The sequence below is a fragment of the Leopardus geoffroyi genome, chromosome A2, assembly GCF_018350155.1.
Source record: "Leopardus geoffroyi isolate Oge1 chromosome A2, O.geoffroyi_Oge1_pat1.0, whole genome shotgun sequence".
Lineage (NCBI taxonomy): Eukaryota > Metazoa > Chordata > Mammalia > Carnivora > Felidae > Leopardus > Leopardus geoffroyi.
The window spans coordinates 76,874,119-76,888,949 of record NC_059331.1 but is presented as its reverse complement, the minus strand read 5'-3'; the positions used below and the strand labels follow the sequence as shown (position 1 = coordinate 76,888,949).

Here is a 14,831-nt window from a genome sequence, read left to right as displayed (position 1 = left end):
TCATAAACAACCAAAGCCCCCTCGGTTTTATAGGGCCTGGGAACCACGGTTTATTTGCAGAGGCCTCCAACACCATCGCGTTTTGAGATTTAGCCTTACAAAGATCTTCATTTTAAAGTTTAATCTGACTCGGTTTAAAACTTATTATTGTTCTATCAATTTACACTTTGGCCTAAACAAATTTAATATACTTGGGTACAAACGCGTTCCTAGATTTCCCATGCAGCATCTTTCTGATTTTTAAAACGGTGTTTTTTTAAATGCCCAGTGAAACTGCATTTGTTTCAAAACTGTAGTTCATATTCCTAGCAGATGCCACAAATAATATGTCAGATTGCAGAGAAAAGGATAAAAATGCAATAAGTCAGATTTAGCCAGAGTAAAAAAAGAATGACTACATTTACCATAAAAAGAAGGGGACAATCTCTTTTTGAAAAATTAGAAGCATCATTTGCATTTTTACTGTTGGCGCTAAACAAGTCTCACCAAAAAGATGAAATGATAAGACGTCTGAAAAACTTTCAAACATTTGGATAAAGACTAGACATTTCTTCTTCTTTTTTTATTTTTTTCACTATGAGCTTTCAAAGTTGGCAAGTTATTCCTTATTCAAAATTCTCTTTAGATGCTCTGGCTTTTTAGTCTCTTCTTGATAGAGACACAAACTCACAAGTAGCCCCCACTGGTGAGTGGGGCTCTTTATTTCCCCTCCACACTTCCTAAGTAGCTGCCATGATCATTGAACAAAATCTGAGGTCTTCTCATCATGCTGCTCTGGAAGGAAAAAGGAATGAGCCACAACTGAATCAGAATAAAATGGGTTCCAAACACAACTCTGATGTAGCGTCAGTGGTGTTCATCCCGTGGTTCCCACAATATTTACTGACTGGCACCCGGGACATCCTAATAAGGTTTTATCTCCATTTCTTAGCTGTCCATGGAAGCACTGATTTTCAATTTTACTTGTACTGATTTTTTGAACCAAAAGGAATGTGATGAGCGTAAACACACACACACACACACACACAAAACGGCAAAAAGCAAAGAAATTCAAACGGGATTTAAATGCTAAGCCTACCGTAGTAGATTTCTCCATAGTAGTATCTGAGCAGAGTGGCCCAGTCCTGGTCAATCCCAAAATGGCTTTGGGAGTCTCAGATCTCTCTGTTCTCTAGATCAGTCTCCCAACTCGAGAATTTGAAACGCTGGTCTTATGGAAATCTGGAATACTATTAGTTCCAGGTCACTAACTAAAGTTAAGTTCAAATATGAAGCTGCCCATTTAAAAAGAGGTCATCTTTAATGCAACATGACCTGTATTAAATGAGCCATTATTTCCAAATAAAGCAATCAAGTTATGAATTCAATAGCTTACCAGGTGACATTAGGCAAATTACTTCCTCTCTGTGTACAAAATGGGGTTAATAATCCTGACCTATCTCTTAAGGTCTCTGGGGACAATTCATTTAGGAATTGTCTAAGTGCTGTATAAATGTTTCTGGTGTTATGAGAGCTTGGTTTTATTGTCATTGGAACGCCACCATCATAAAAAGGAATTGAGAGGTTTAGTCAGAGGTGAATTAACAAAGCAAGGTCTATGCTAATACAAGTGCCCTCTGACCTTGGATCACTGAGCTTGAAAAATCGCACAGATCAAAATGTAAATGAAGTTTGCATTTTCAGAGACAGAGTTTTTGTTAATTTCTTTCCTATTCAATTCCTTTGCTTTGAAAATCATTACTTTGGAAGCAAACCATTTTCAATTTCTACCTCCGCCCACCCTTTTTTTTTTTCTTTCATTATTTCTCATTGCTGTTCCCAGCACCATTTGCATTAAAGCATGACATTGGAGGTATCCAAGGCCTTGCCTTTCTCAATCCACTATCTGGCACACCCAGAAAACAAGCCTGTCAGGAGGCATGAGCCGTGCGGACAACAAACTTTTTTCACTTTAAGGTTTTTTTAAAAATTGTGTGATCTCCAGGGGCGCCTGGGTGGCTCAGTTGGTTGAGCGTCCGACTTCAGCTCAGGTCATGATCTCGTGGTCTGTGAGTTCGAACCCAGCGTCGGGTTCTGGGGTGACAGCTCAGAGCCTGGAGCCTGCTTCAGATTCTGTGTCTCATTCTCTTTCTACCCCTCCCCCACTCACACTCTGTCTCTGTCTCAGAAATAAATAAACATTAAAAAAAAATTTTTTTAAATGGTGTGATCTCCAGACGTTCACTACTTTCAGAGGAAGTAAGTTCTCTTTCCCCAGCTAAATTTCCATGGTTCATTCATTTACTTGACAAATAGTTACTGAGCACCTTGTACGTATGTGCCAGCCAGGTGCTGTTGGTGCCAGAAGGAGCAGTGAATTTAAAAAGGCAGAAATTCTGGGGCGCCCGGGTGGCTCAGTCGGTTAAGCGGCCGACTTCGGCTCAGGTCATGATCTCGCGGTCCGTGAGTTCGAGCCCCGTGTCGGGCTCTGTGCTGACGGCTCAGAGCCTGCAGCCTGTTTCGGATTCTGTGTCTCCTTCTCTCTGGCCCTCCCCCGTTCATGTTCTGTCTCTCTCTGTCTCAAAAATAAATAAACGTTAAAAAAATTTTTTTTTTAAAAGGCAGAAATTCCTGCTCTCATGTAGCTTATATTTTAGGGGTGAAGACAGATAGTAAGCAAAATAAATAGGTAAACAAATGTAATATGTTGGAAGGAAAAGAGGAAGTGTGGTGAAAGCAGGGAAGTGCAGAGATGGAGGGGGCTGTAATCTTAAACATGATGGTCAGAGAAAAACCTCCTTGAGAAGGCATGACGTCAGGGAAGACTTGAAGGATGTGACTGTGAGAACCATTGGGGAAGGGCTTTGCAGGCGAGGTGAGGGTTCCAGGCACGTGCAAAGGCCCTGAGGTAGGAGATTCTGTGTTTGAGAACAGCAAGGAGGTCAGGGTGGTGAAGGAAGAGAGAAGAGCTGGAGAAGGGAGAGCAGAGAAGGAATGGGGGTAGCAGACGATCTGGACCCGAAACATGGGTGCAAGGCGTCCGACTTTCACTCTGAGTGAAAACCCTTGAGAGGTTCTGAGCTGAAAAGTAACATGATCTGACTTCCATTTGAAAGGCTGGATCCGGCTGAGAATAGGCTGAAGGGGAACAAAGTTGAGACAGGAAGGCCACATAAATGACAACCGCAGTAGTTCAGGCAGACATCAGGGGCTTGATCCCGGGGTAGCACCTGGGTAGAGTTTCACCGCTTTCAATTATGAATCACAACCTTCTTCTTCATCTCGCCGTACTTTATTTGAATTCCTTCACTCCCTAAGAATATTTTTCCGTAGAAGCCTTCCCTTGCACCCCCTCCCTGTGAATACTAAGACTTTCTCTCCCATCACACCACCTTTTGAAAGGGTCAAAGAATCCACATTTGGATGAGGTCAAATCAGCAAGGACACTACTGTTACAGGATAAGCTGAGGCATGCTGAAAAATTTTTAAAGAATTTATTTGAGGAAAAATCTATGAGAATCAAGCAGCACCCAATCCAGCAGTAGAACGGAGCTCCAAGGAGCCGCAGGAAATGAGAGGCTGCAACAAGGAAGTCATACGAGGCAGGAAAGCTGTTTGGTTACTGCAAGGTCGTTTTCCTTTAGGAGATGGGAGGTGTCTATCAGGCGGATTTCCTCACTAGGCGATTCCTGATTGACTGGTTCAAGATTCCATGTCTGATGGTCAAAACTGTCAGTCAGTCCTGGTTTGGTGACAAGAGACATAGCATAAGTGACTCCAGTTTGGGTCTGTTGTCTTCTTTTTAACACTACTCTCCCAAAGCACAAATGACCAGATGTGTTCCACTGAAGTTCTCAGTAAAGACACCTGCCACTCATCAAGGGCAGTGCATCACAGAACTGATGACTGCGGGGAGAAAGCCTCCCTTGGAAGCGGCGTTGGGTGCAAAAGTCTGGGAGGAGGTGAGGGTTTCCGTTTTCAGTAACCTCTACAAACCTGCTTCCATTTTGAGTCAGTGAAGTCCCGCCAGGAGTGCACACGTTTTTGAAGTAAATTATTATCCTGTTTTCATATGCTCTTATGTCCGTATAAAGCAAAGAAATGCTAACCGTCCTCTAACTCTTGTGTGTGTGTAAAATTTAATATTTCTTCAAAAAAAATTTTAATGTTTATTTATTTTTGAGAGAGAGACAGGTTGGGGGGGGGGGCAGAGAGAGAGGGAGACACAGAATCCGAAGCAGGCTCCAGGCTCTGAGCTGTCAGCACAGAGCCCAACGCGGGGCTCAAACTCACAAACCGTGAGATCATGACTTGAGCCAAAGTTGGACGCTTAACCACCCAGGCGCCCCTCATACTTTCTTTTTTAATGTTTATTTATTTTGAGAGAGAGAGAGAGAGAGAGAGAGAGAGAGCGTGCAAGTGGGTGGGGAGCAGAGAGAGACAGGGAGAGACAGAATCCCAAGCAGGCTCCATGCTGTCTGCACAAAGCCAGACCTGGGACTTCATCTCACAAACCTCGAGATCATGACCTGAACTGAAATCAAGAGTCAGACGCTTCACCAGTTGAGCCACCCAGGCGCCCCCTGTACTTTACTTTTTTATCTTTAGCTGAGACCATTCCAATCAGACACCATTTATCGGGCAAGCCTAAGCCCAGAGCCCTGATGGCCAAGAAATAAGAACAGACTTGACTTTACTAAACAGCAAGGAGGTGGCTGCATTCCAGTACAGGTCCATGTCTCTAGAAACATGGTAGCAACAGCCGCTATCCAAGAGGAGATTCTGGAAACGGCCTTTGTGGGAAAAGAAGGGAGATACACTAATCTTTTCAACCAGCCTAGAAAAGCTCCTGGCAACTTCAGAACAGTGATAAAGGAGCCCCGTGTAACCAGAGAGATCTTGGACTCCGGCATTCTGGGACCATGGCACCTTCTCCAGGCACGTGGGAGGACTCTCGCTTTTTTACCTGGGTCTCGTTTGCAGAATAAATAAGAATGCGATATATTAATCTATAAATGAAGTGATATACGACTTCCATTAATGGATCACTACTTTAAATACATTATTTCTCTTTTCTTCATTTGGGGTGACTTAGAGAAAAAATACCTCTTGCTAGGCCATTTATTTTTTTTAATTTTTTAATGTTTATTTTTGAGAGAGAGAGAGAGAGAGACTGAGCATGGGGGTGGGGCAGACAGAGGAGGAGACACAGAATCCAGGCTCCAGGCTGCGCTGTCAGCACAGAGCCTGACGCGGGGCTTGAACTCACGGAGCACGAGATCATGACCTGAGCTGAAGTGAGATGCTTAGCTGAGCCACCCAGGCAGCCGTACCCCTTGCCATTTAGAAAAAAAAAAAAAAAAAAAAAAAAAATGTCCTGAGCTTGAGGTCCAGCAGGGGGCTCCAGTTTCTCCAAACACTTGCACTGCCCACTCTCACTCCTTCAGGGCGTTACTCACATGTCATTTTCTCGGTGGCTGGAGCTACCTTCTGTGGCCACCCTCTCCCAATGGCAACATGCACCCAACTCCCAGCTCCTTTCCCTGCTTTGTTTTCCCCTGAAGCACTAATCACCACCCAACATATTATATATTTTACTAATTTATTTTATTTCTTGTCCAATGCACTAGGACCTATGCTTCATGAGGACAGGGATCTTGTCTGCTTTGTTCATGCAATACACCCTGTGCCTAGACCAATGCCTAACAGACAGAGGTCATCCATAAACATATCCCTTAAATGAATGAACTCCGCAGAGCGATCAGATTATAGGGTTAACTTGAGATGTCATGGTCAAAGATCAGTTTTGGCTAGCACACGCATAGAAAGTAGTTCTGGAAAAATCCACAAGACTGATAACAGCATTTACCTTGAGGGGGAGAAATTTACATATGATTTCACAGCTGTATGTACCAGTCATATCTTTAGATCATTGGAATATTTTTCTCACTCAGACATGTCTGGGTGATGTGAATTATGAGTCCTGGGACTCATTCCTGGGAAATGTTGTTTTTTTTTTTTTTAATCATCTTCAATAGTAAAAACAAAAGCCTAATAAATAGCCACTTAAAAATAGTTAAGCACATACATGTGTAAAAATGTGCACACAAACACATGCAATGTGTTGAATGAAGTATGCAAAGTTAACACAAAAAGATAATACAGCTAGTAACTCTTCTCCTTTTTTTAAAATGTTTATTTTTGAGAGAGAGAGCGGGGGAGGGGCGGGGGGGCGGGGACAGAGGATCTGAAGCAGGCTCTGTGCTGACAGTGGCGAGCCCAGTGTGGGGCTCAAACTCATGAACCGTGAGATCATGACCTGCGTCGAAGTCGGATGCTTCAACTGACTGAGCCACCCAGGCACCCCAACTTTTCTACTTTTTGAGTGCTCAAAGATCTCATACCCAACAGGATGAACAGATCTGACTTGAGTAGTATGTTGGTACCAAAGACACCCGTAGCTAACAAATACTTCTCCATAAGAGAGACACTCGGAACCCTGAAGGAGGCAGAAGAGAGTGTCTCCTCACAACATTACACCAAAGATATGGTACCAAGTATTTCGGTTGGGTCCAAGGCTTGAAAAGCATTTCAGTTTTCCTTTGAGGTTCATGGCCAAGCTATCATTATAGACTACAGTCTCCACAATGAGATTTCCTGAGAAAAATAAAAGAAACCCTGAAAACCAGAGTAACAGTTAGGAACGTCCCAGAGAAGTGAGCTGGCAAAGCAGGAGAGTTCAGCTTCAAGATCACAGTTATTTACAGAGTCAGAAGATCCAGAACAGAAACAAGGCAGTCATGACCAGTGAATGCGACTCAGCAACAGAAATCGATGTTATTCTCTCTCTCTTGCAGGTTACGCGCGAGAACGGGGCCATTTGTTATAGAAAGGGAAGATTTACAGAGTTGATAGTTCATTTTCTGGAAATGAGATGTAATATCAAGTCTGGGAAAGGTGCCCTACAGTCCCATTGGGGAACGAACAGTGGCCCGTGGTGACCAAGCATGGTGAAGTTCTCAGAGGGAACCAGGGACAGGGAAAGAAGCAAAAAAGGGACGGAGACTTGTTTTGAGGGACAGAAAGGAGGGACGCGTGAGCTCCATGAGTCATGTTCCCTATCCCACAGTTCTTTTAAGGATCATTCAGTTATTTGGGATCTTTTCTCTCTTTTCTCTCACTCTCTTGATTACTCCCCCTTCCAGCCAAGGGCTTTGATTTTTCTTTTAATCTACCTAACACCAGCTGTTACCAGAGCCTTCTTAGTAAAAGGGCTTAGCTCAAACAGCCTGATCATTAGAGCAAACAGCAAGTACACGGAGCCTACGCAGCGTTTTGGAAAGAGCAACTGGTCCGAATGCCTGCGTCAGACCCCAGCTCACGTTCCTAGCTCGAGAGCCAGGGTCACACTGCTGAAGCGCACTCTTCTTCAAAAGGGGGTAATAAGACTTGTCCTTTCCACAGAAGATTCTTAAGAGGATCAAACTAGACCATGCAGACTGAAAAGAACTGCATATAAACGTACAAGTTATTTCGATGGTGATGGTTATGCTCTTTTGCAGCACAGGGAAAACTGTCCTAGGAAAATAGAAGAATGTCTTTCGGTACATTTGCTCTGCGTCCAGCTGTAATAAAAGCCAGACCATGGGTATTCCGAGGTGTGTTTTTAGGGATGCAAAACTTTGCTGCATTAGTATAACCACATGGTGTTTAATTTCATGAGGTTCAAAGAAACTGAGTGACATTGAATATAATCTCACAGGTGGTCTTTGAAGATATTTCATGAGCTAAAGCTAACAAATCCAATTATGGCATTTGGCATTAAAAAAAAAAAAGTGCCCCTAATCCAGCTTTCCTTATCCTCTTGACCACTAAACTCTCCAGAATGCAGAATGAATACAGAAAACTTGGGGGAATCTTTCAACCTAGTGCAGAAAGAATGAAAAGAGAATCTTCTTGTAAATCAAAAAGGCACATTGATAAAGCTTATGCCACACTGGAAATGAGCATTGCAGGAAGCACTGTATTACAGTATGAAACAAAACAAAACAAAACAAAACAAAACAAAACAAAACAGGAGTGCAGTAGCTAAGGGTGAGTATGCCCTGGCTGGAAAATTGTCCTCAGGTAATATAAAAATGTCCCGTGAGACCCCTAAGAACAAACATCTCTACACAGAATGACAAATTATATTGAAATCACATGTCAAGACACCCTGCTGCTATATACCCTTACAACAAACATAAACTCACTAGCTTTTATTTTTCTTTAAACCGTGTTCACATTTGCTACTAAAAATACTTGAACTAAATCTGCCGGGCACCGCCCCGCCCGAGTCCCTCTTCTAAGGGTTTAACAAGCTACGTGAAAGATACTGACTTTTGATACAAACTCCACTAACCAGATCAGCACGCTAAATCAGACCAAATCAATGAACAGACAACAGAAAGCTTCGGACAAGCCCTTACGGTTGGAATGCAAGTCTAATCTTGGCTTCAGTTTCAAACAAATCATTAACACGATACCTGGGAGGGGAATCAAAAATCAATGGGTCCCAGGAAGCACACATCCCTTCCCTTCACACAGAAACAAGCACAGGCATTACCTTTCGAACCAAGTTCTCCTACTGCTTACCGCTTCGCACCTGGAGCAAAAGGAAAATCTTACACAAAGTGCCCATCACGCACATTTCTGCATGTAAAACACTGGTGACCAAAATCCGCTGTGGCCAGACCATGTGCAGTAAAATGTTAAAAGTCCTCTCGACAGCCAATTCAAAGCTGCTCAGACCTCCGGGGCCTCCCAGGGTGATCAGCCGGGCTTTGTGGCAATACAATGGGGGTTAAACATTTCCTCGTATCCACTTAGAAGCAAGAAAAATCTGTTTAGTTGCTCACAACTGTTTAGCAAAATACACGCTAGCTTAGGTCTGGCGATGCTGTTTTAAGAAAGTAACTGCCGTATTTCCACCTATGGGGAGAAGATGTAAGGTGTTATATAATTTCTTCTTTATTTTTAGCCTAGTATAACTTGAAATGACATTTTTGACTTCCTATCTGGTTGCTGTTTTAAATATTCTTTCTGTACAGGACACAGCGATTGCTTCGGACCGGTTTGCTTAGTTTAGCATCAGAACCTACTTCACACACACGTATAACCTGTCATCCGCAGGACTCACAACCGTCACTTCTGCCAAAATTTTCCTTTTATGGCGACCTCGAAACTCTATTTGCTTTAAGTTTACTGTGAGATCTTACAAAAATAAATATTGCAGCTGTTTTTGTTTCTTTCCCCCTATTTCTTTCTCAATTGTATTCCTCTTTGAGGCCTCTCTGCTACCCATTATCATTAGTACTTTACCTATCCAAGCTGGAAAAACTTTTAAATGTTGGTTACGACTATTCTTGTAAGCTAGGTGTTATTGACACATAAGTGCGTACAGACAAATAGTAAATAGTGAGCAGGTATTTTCATTACAGTGCTAAATATGCCAGAGTTATATTTTAGGCTAAGAAGACCCAAAGAAAGTAGCGGGAGATGTTCTAAAGCGTGCTAGATATATAAGAGGACCTCATTGTGGGGGTTGCCGCAAATCTTTAAGCCAACCTGTTTTTGCTTGAATTTCTAGTGTTTATTTTTCAAGCTTTAAGGTTCTTTGGAAAAACTTCAAGAGAAGTAGGTTTATAAGTCATTCGCTGGCTACGACGCAAGTTTAGAAAACGTCCATTTAGCATATTTTCAGTTAAAGGTCCTCGCTTCCTAAGAACAAACCTAAAAATCTGTTCCCCGCTTATCACAATGACTGGCGTGAACAATGGGTGGCTATATTTCTTCGAAGCTCTTTTCAGCACTTCGTAAGACCTGGTGGGAATAATGCCTTTCCTCACAAAAGCAGAACCAACATGTAACACAATCTCCTTCAAAGCATATTGTCAGGAGTTCAACAATAACCACGGCCACGTGACCTTCAAAACCCAACCGAGTAGAGACATCAGAGAATCCTGACGGGGTCCTATCTCTGCACATCTGCTTCTGCTTAAAATGTCCTGATTAGTTTTGAATTGTGTTCATAAAAGCTTTAAAAATAGGAAATAATTTTCCGGTTTTTTGTTTGTTTGTTTGCTCTTTTGAAAGATGGAGCAAGCAGAGGCAGGGAAGCCTCTAGAGTTATTTCCTCCCAATTACATACCTGCTGCTCTGTATGCGTTACTGGTGGTACCCACTCATCAGGAACAAGATCACCAGATGCTTCACCAACCAATACGGCACACACTGCCGGTAGCAGAAACCAGGCTGGAGAGTAGGATTTAGATTTGTTACACCTTTTGGTATTCCCCAATCATTTCTTTGGAGTGCCTCTTAAAAATTTAAACATTCCCACTGGAAAGGAGAATGTGCCTGTGTCTCTCTATTAATATGCTAACATAACCTTTTCTTTTCCCAGTTAGTTATTCCCACTGGTATATAAAAAACAAAACACAAAAACAAAAAAAACAGGCTCAAGCAGCAATCTGAAAGAAGGTTGTATTTTGGAGAAGAGTGTGAGGACTACTTAAAAGGGGGCTTTAAACTGCGATTGTGCTCCTCACGGTCCGGGACTGAATGGAGGAGAGAGGAGTCTAATTATGCAGCTTGACTGACCGAGCCTAATCAGAATTATTTCGGCACACTGCTTCACGCCAGCCTCAGACCCATTAAACGCTAAATGCTGCTGCCTGCCCACTTCTCCCTCTGTCTCCCACTGTGACCTGCTACTCTTCAACAGTGGCGACTCAGTGGGCCACTCGGAACAGTTTTCGGGAAACGGAGGCACGGGGTTTAACAGGCTCCTCAAAAATCGACCAGCAAATCTGTCCTGTCATGATAGGAATGGGTGCAGTTCCACTTCACAACAGCACCACCGAGACTGCTTTCACCGTGCTGTGTTTTTTTCTTCGGCAAAGTTGAAGTCGACAGCTGTTGCTCCTTCCGCAAGACCAGCTCGGTCTTCAGAAATCGAATTCAGGGTATTTCATTTTCCACTCCTCAGGCTATTAACTCCTGCCATCCTGCTTAGCAAACATGTAGTTCCCATCATGGGGACCAGGTGAGGTGACTTATAGCACCAAAGGACGCCTTCTGCTTTCTGTTCCCCTAATTCAATCTCCCACGTCGTCCAGATTTATCCACTACTGGTGTGTAACTGCCTTTCTACATGCTATGACTTATTACCCATTTTAAGTATATAAAAATGTTTAGATGTGAGCTTTTTTTAAAAAAAAAAAAGTTTATTTATTTATTTTGAGAGAGAGAGAGAGAGAGGAGAGAGAGAGGCAGAGAGAGGGGAAGAGAATCCAAGGAAGGCTCCTCACTGCCAGTGCAGGGCCTAATGCAGGGCTCGAGCCCACGTGAGATACGTGAGATACGTGAGATCATGACCTGAGCCTAAATCAAGAGTCGGGACACTTAACTGACCGAGCCACCCAGGAGCCCCCAGATGTGCTTTTTTTAAAAATTTTTTTTTTTAACATTTATTTATTTTTGAGACAGAGAGAGACAGAGCATGAATGGGGGAGGGTCAGAGAGAGGGAAACACAGAATCCGAAACAGGCTCCAGGCTCTGAGCTGTCAGCACAGAGCCCGACGCGGGGCTCGAACTCACGGACCGTGAGATCATGACCTGAGCCGAAGTCGGACGCTCAACCAACTGAGCCACCCAGGAGCCCCTAGATGTGCTTTTTAAAAGATATACCTCTTCATTTAAACCTAAATCATGTATCTAACTTTTGATCAGAATAGATGCAATTGGAAATTTTCCGTCTTTAAAAATTACTTTTTATACTTTATACTGTAAAAGTTACAGATTTTATACTTCTAAATATCATAATGTGTGTGTAGTAGCATTATGAATATACATGATGCTATGCATTTGCACATGCAATAAATATGAATGTGTATATGCATATATGAAATGAACATGTTTATGAAATATATGTCTGCATATATGTGAACTAAAACATACCTAAATCCTCAAAAAAAATATGTATGATGCATATTCAACCTCGGTCCCTCAGTCTCCTCATCTGTAAAATGAAGATAATATAGCACCTTCTTCGCAGAGCTGCTGAGAGAATTAAATGAGTTAATGTTTTTAGTGTCCCTTAGAAGAATGCCTGGCACATAGTAGATGCTGTATGCACGGGTGTGTATTAAATAACAATAAATCAGATATCATCTACGAATGAGGAAATGAGCAAATGATTCAAGTGTTCTTCCAGAAGGCAAGAGTTGTACCTGAAGTATTAGTTTACTTTCATGATCTTTGTTTTTGTCATTGTTTAGCGGGCTTTTATATTTGACCAAGTTCACATGCACTGCCAGCTTTCTGAAATATTTTGTAAGTTCTTTTCTTTTGAAAGATGCTTTTCTTTTGAATTCCTTTATAGGAACTAAAAAAAAAAAAAAAAAAAAAAGAGGTCACTTAGCTGATTGAGAAATAAAGAATCTTGCTGAAGTAGCCTACGAACTGGGTGGGGAAAAAAATGAGTTAACCGAATAATTCTTTCTCTCACTCTGAAATACTATGCCATACCCACATGGTCACAGGCATCACCGGGCATGTTTCTCAAGGATGTGGATCTGCAGAGTGGAGACAAGTTAAGTGCCACTGTCATTTGGTGAAAGTGTCATAAGAGCCATCTGTTTCTGTAAATACAGTACAGAGACCCAGGAATCCAACAGATAATTTGATGGCACAGCAGACTGGCATCCTAGTGCTTTTTTATAATTTGCTGATAGTCACAACGCCAAGATTCTAGAAAGGCATCACGAGGCTGAATTAAGGAGGGAGACTGAGAGAAAATGTTTTTGTGGCGAGTCGTGTACTTTTCGATATCTCAAGAGACCAGCCGACATTGCTTCTCTTTTTGAATCTGTGCACCATCGAAACCAACAAAACATTCATTAATTCTCACCCCACACTTTCTCTTTCTTTCAATCCTCCTCTCCCTCTCACTCCTGACCCTTATTTTGAGTATGGACAGATTTTACAAGCCACTGCTTTTAAAAAGGAACTCTAGTATTATTACAATTAAGAACGATTCTGTAAGAAAAGAGTTTTTGCGAATGAAAGTGGTCAAAAACTCTGATACCTTTAACAAGAGTACTAAAATAACCAGAATTTCTCATACACTATATCCCGACAGTGCTTTCATATAGTTATTTTATGGTTATTCATATATGTGTCAAAATATGCATTTTATTTCAAATGTATATCTTTTTATTTTTTTAATGTTTATTTAATTTTGAGAGAGAGAGAGAGAAAAGGACAGAGTGCGGGTGGGGGAGGGGCAGAGAGCAAGGGGCAGAGAGCAAGGGAGACACAGAACATGGGCGGGCTCCAGGCTCTGAGCTGTTACCACTGAGCCTGACGCGGTGCTCGAACTCGCGGACCACGAGATCATGAGCCAAAGCCTAACATTCAAGCGACTGAGCCACCCAGGCGCCCCTCAAATGTATATCTAATTGCACTGCGTTTAAAGTCTTCTTAATTAGAATAGTCTTTATACACATGAAAATCTATTGAACAATTCAAAGAATAGCAACGATGAAAGCATAACTGAAATTTGGAAGGATATAACAACAGGGATAGACATGAGAAGAGAAAAAAAAAAAGGAGGTTGTAAGGAATAGGAAACGTATGAGGGTTCAAACTAAATAAAATTGCCTCTTTGTACGTCACAAAGGTCAAATATCAGTAATTTCATATGATGGACCCTAACTACTTCCCTGGGACTTACCAGTTCCTGTAACATTCAAATTATTTAACAGAAATATACTCAGGGTTCCCAGAGCAAGTAATTTCCATTTATATGACCGGCTGTAAAACAAGACTCATCAACATTTTCTGGAAGTTTCAGTTGCTATAAGCAATGGCCTCTCCCCCTTTCCCCATCCCCTCACAGGCATTTGAGTATCAAAGTAATCCCCTACCTCTTCTTAGTTATATATTTACTAAACACACACACACACACACACACACACACACACACACACACACCCCTAAATATACCTTTGTATAAGAATATACTGTATTGTGAGTTCATTTTTCAAAATGGCATTACTTCTGATATCTAAAACCTCATTTGAATAATGTAGAAGTAATTCATTCATAAAAATAACAGAGGAAGAGGTTTGATAATCCTATGCTAACAAAATTCACCAAAATCACCCCGGCTGAAAGAGATCTTTTTAATCACATATTTTCAAATCTTTTCTGAACTGTACAAAGCACCACCTCTTAGAAAAATTCTTAATGGATGCTCTCATTACTGCTGTTACAATGATGTTGGTGGGTTCATTCACAACCAGACTCCCTTAGATTTATTTTAGTCGTCCAAGCATTGGATGAGTCATGAACGAGTTTATGAATCCGTTGAAAGTTATGGAACCCTACCCCAAGAAAATTCAGAAATCCCTAAGTACCAATTGTTCGTGCAATAGGAAGTTTAAGAACCCAAGAGTCCCTAAAAGGTTAATGAAATTCTTTCAACGGCTTTTACCTTTTCTGCCACAATCCCTCCTATTCATCACTCATCTGTCTTTTTCTTAGACCACACTATAGGAAACACTAGTAAAATTCTTCACAATCCCCCATCTCCAATATATAAGGGTTTCCTTACAGTTCTTGTCCAAAACATGTGGGTAATTTCAACAAAGTTGCAATCTTGAAATTTTTAATTTTTGAAGCTTATAAATATTTTTTGTAATACTAACAGGATTCAGAATTATAATTTCAAGGGAACACAAATTATCATCAGACACCAAGGATTTCTGAAAACTTTTTCTTAAACTAGGGCCACCGGGTGGCTCAG

The 14,831-nt window shown here is 41.7% G+C and overlaps 1 protein-coding gene across 32 annotated transcripts in view; it reads right to left on the bottom strand.

Annotated features, from left to right (window-relative positions):
- Positions 1-14,831, bottom strand: part of NRCAM (neuronal cell adhesion molecule) — a 287,175-nt gene that overhangs the window by 156,440 nt on the left and 115,904 nt on the right. Inside the window, exon 1 of one of the 32 annotated variants that reach the window (XM_045494398.1) lies at positions 8,614-8,907. The exons of the other annotated variants lie outside the window; for them this stretch is intronic. The gene's annotated coding sequence lies outside the window, so the exon portion shown is untranslated. Of the gene's footprint in view, positions 1-8,613; positions 8,908-14,831 lie in introns of those variants that run through there. 32 annotated transcript variants of the gene reach the window in all.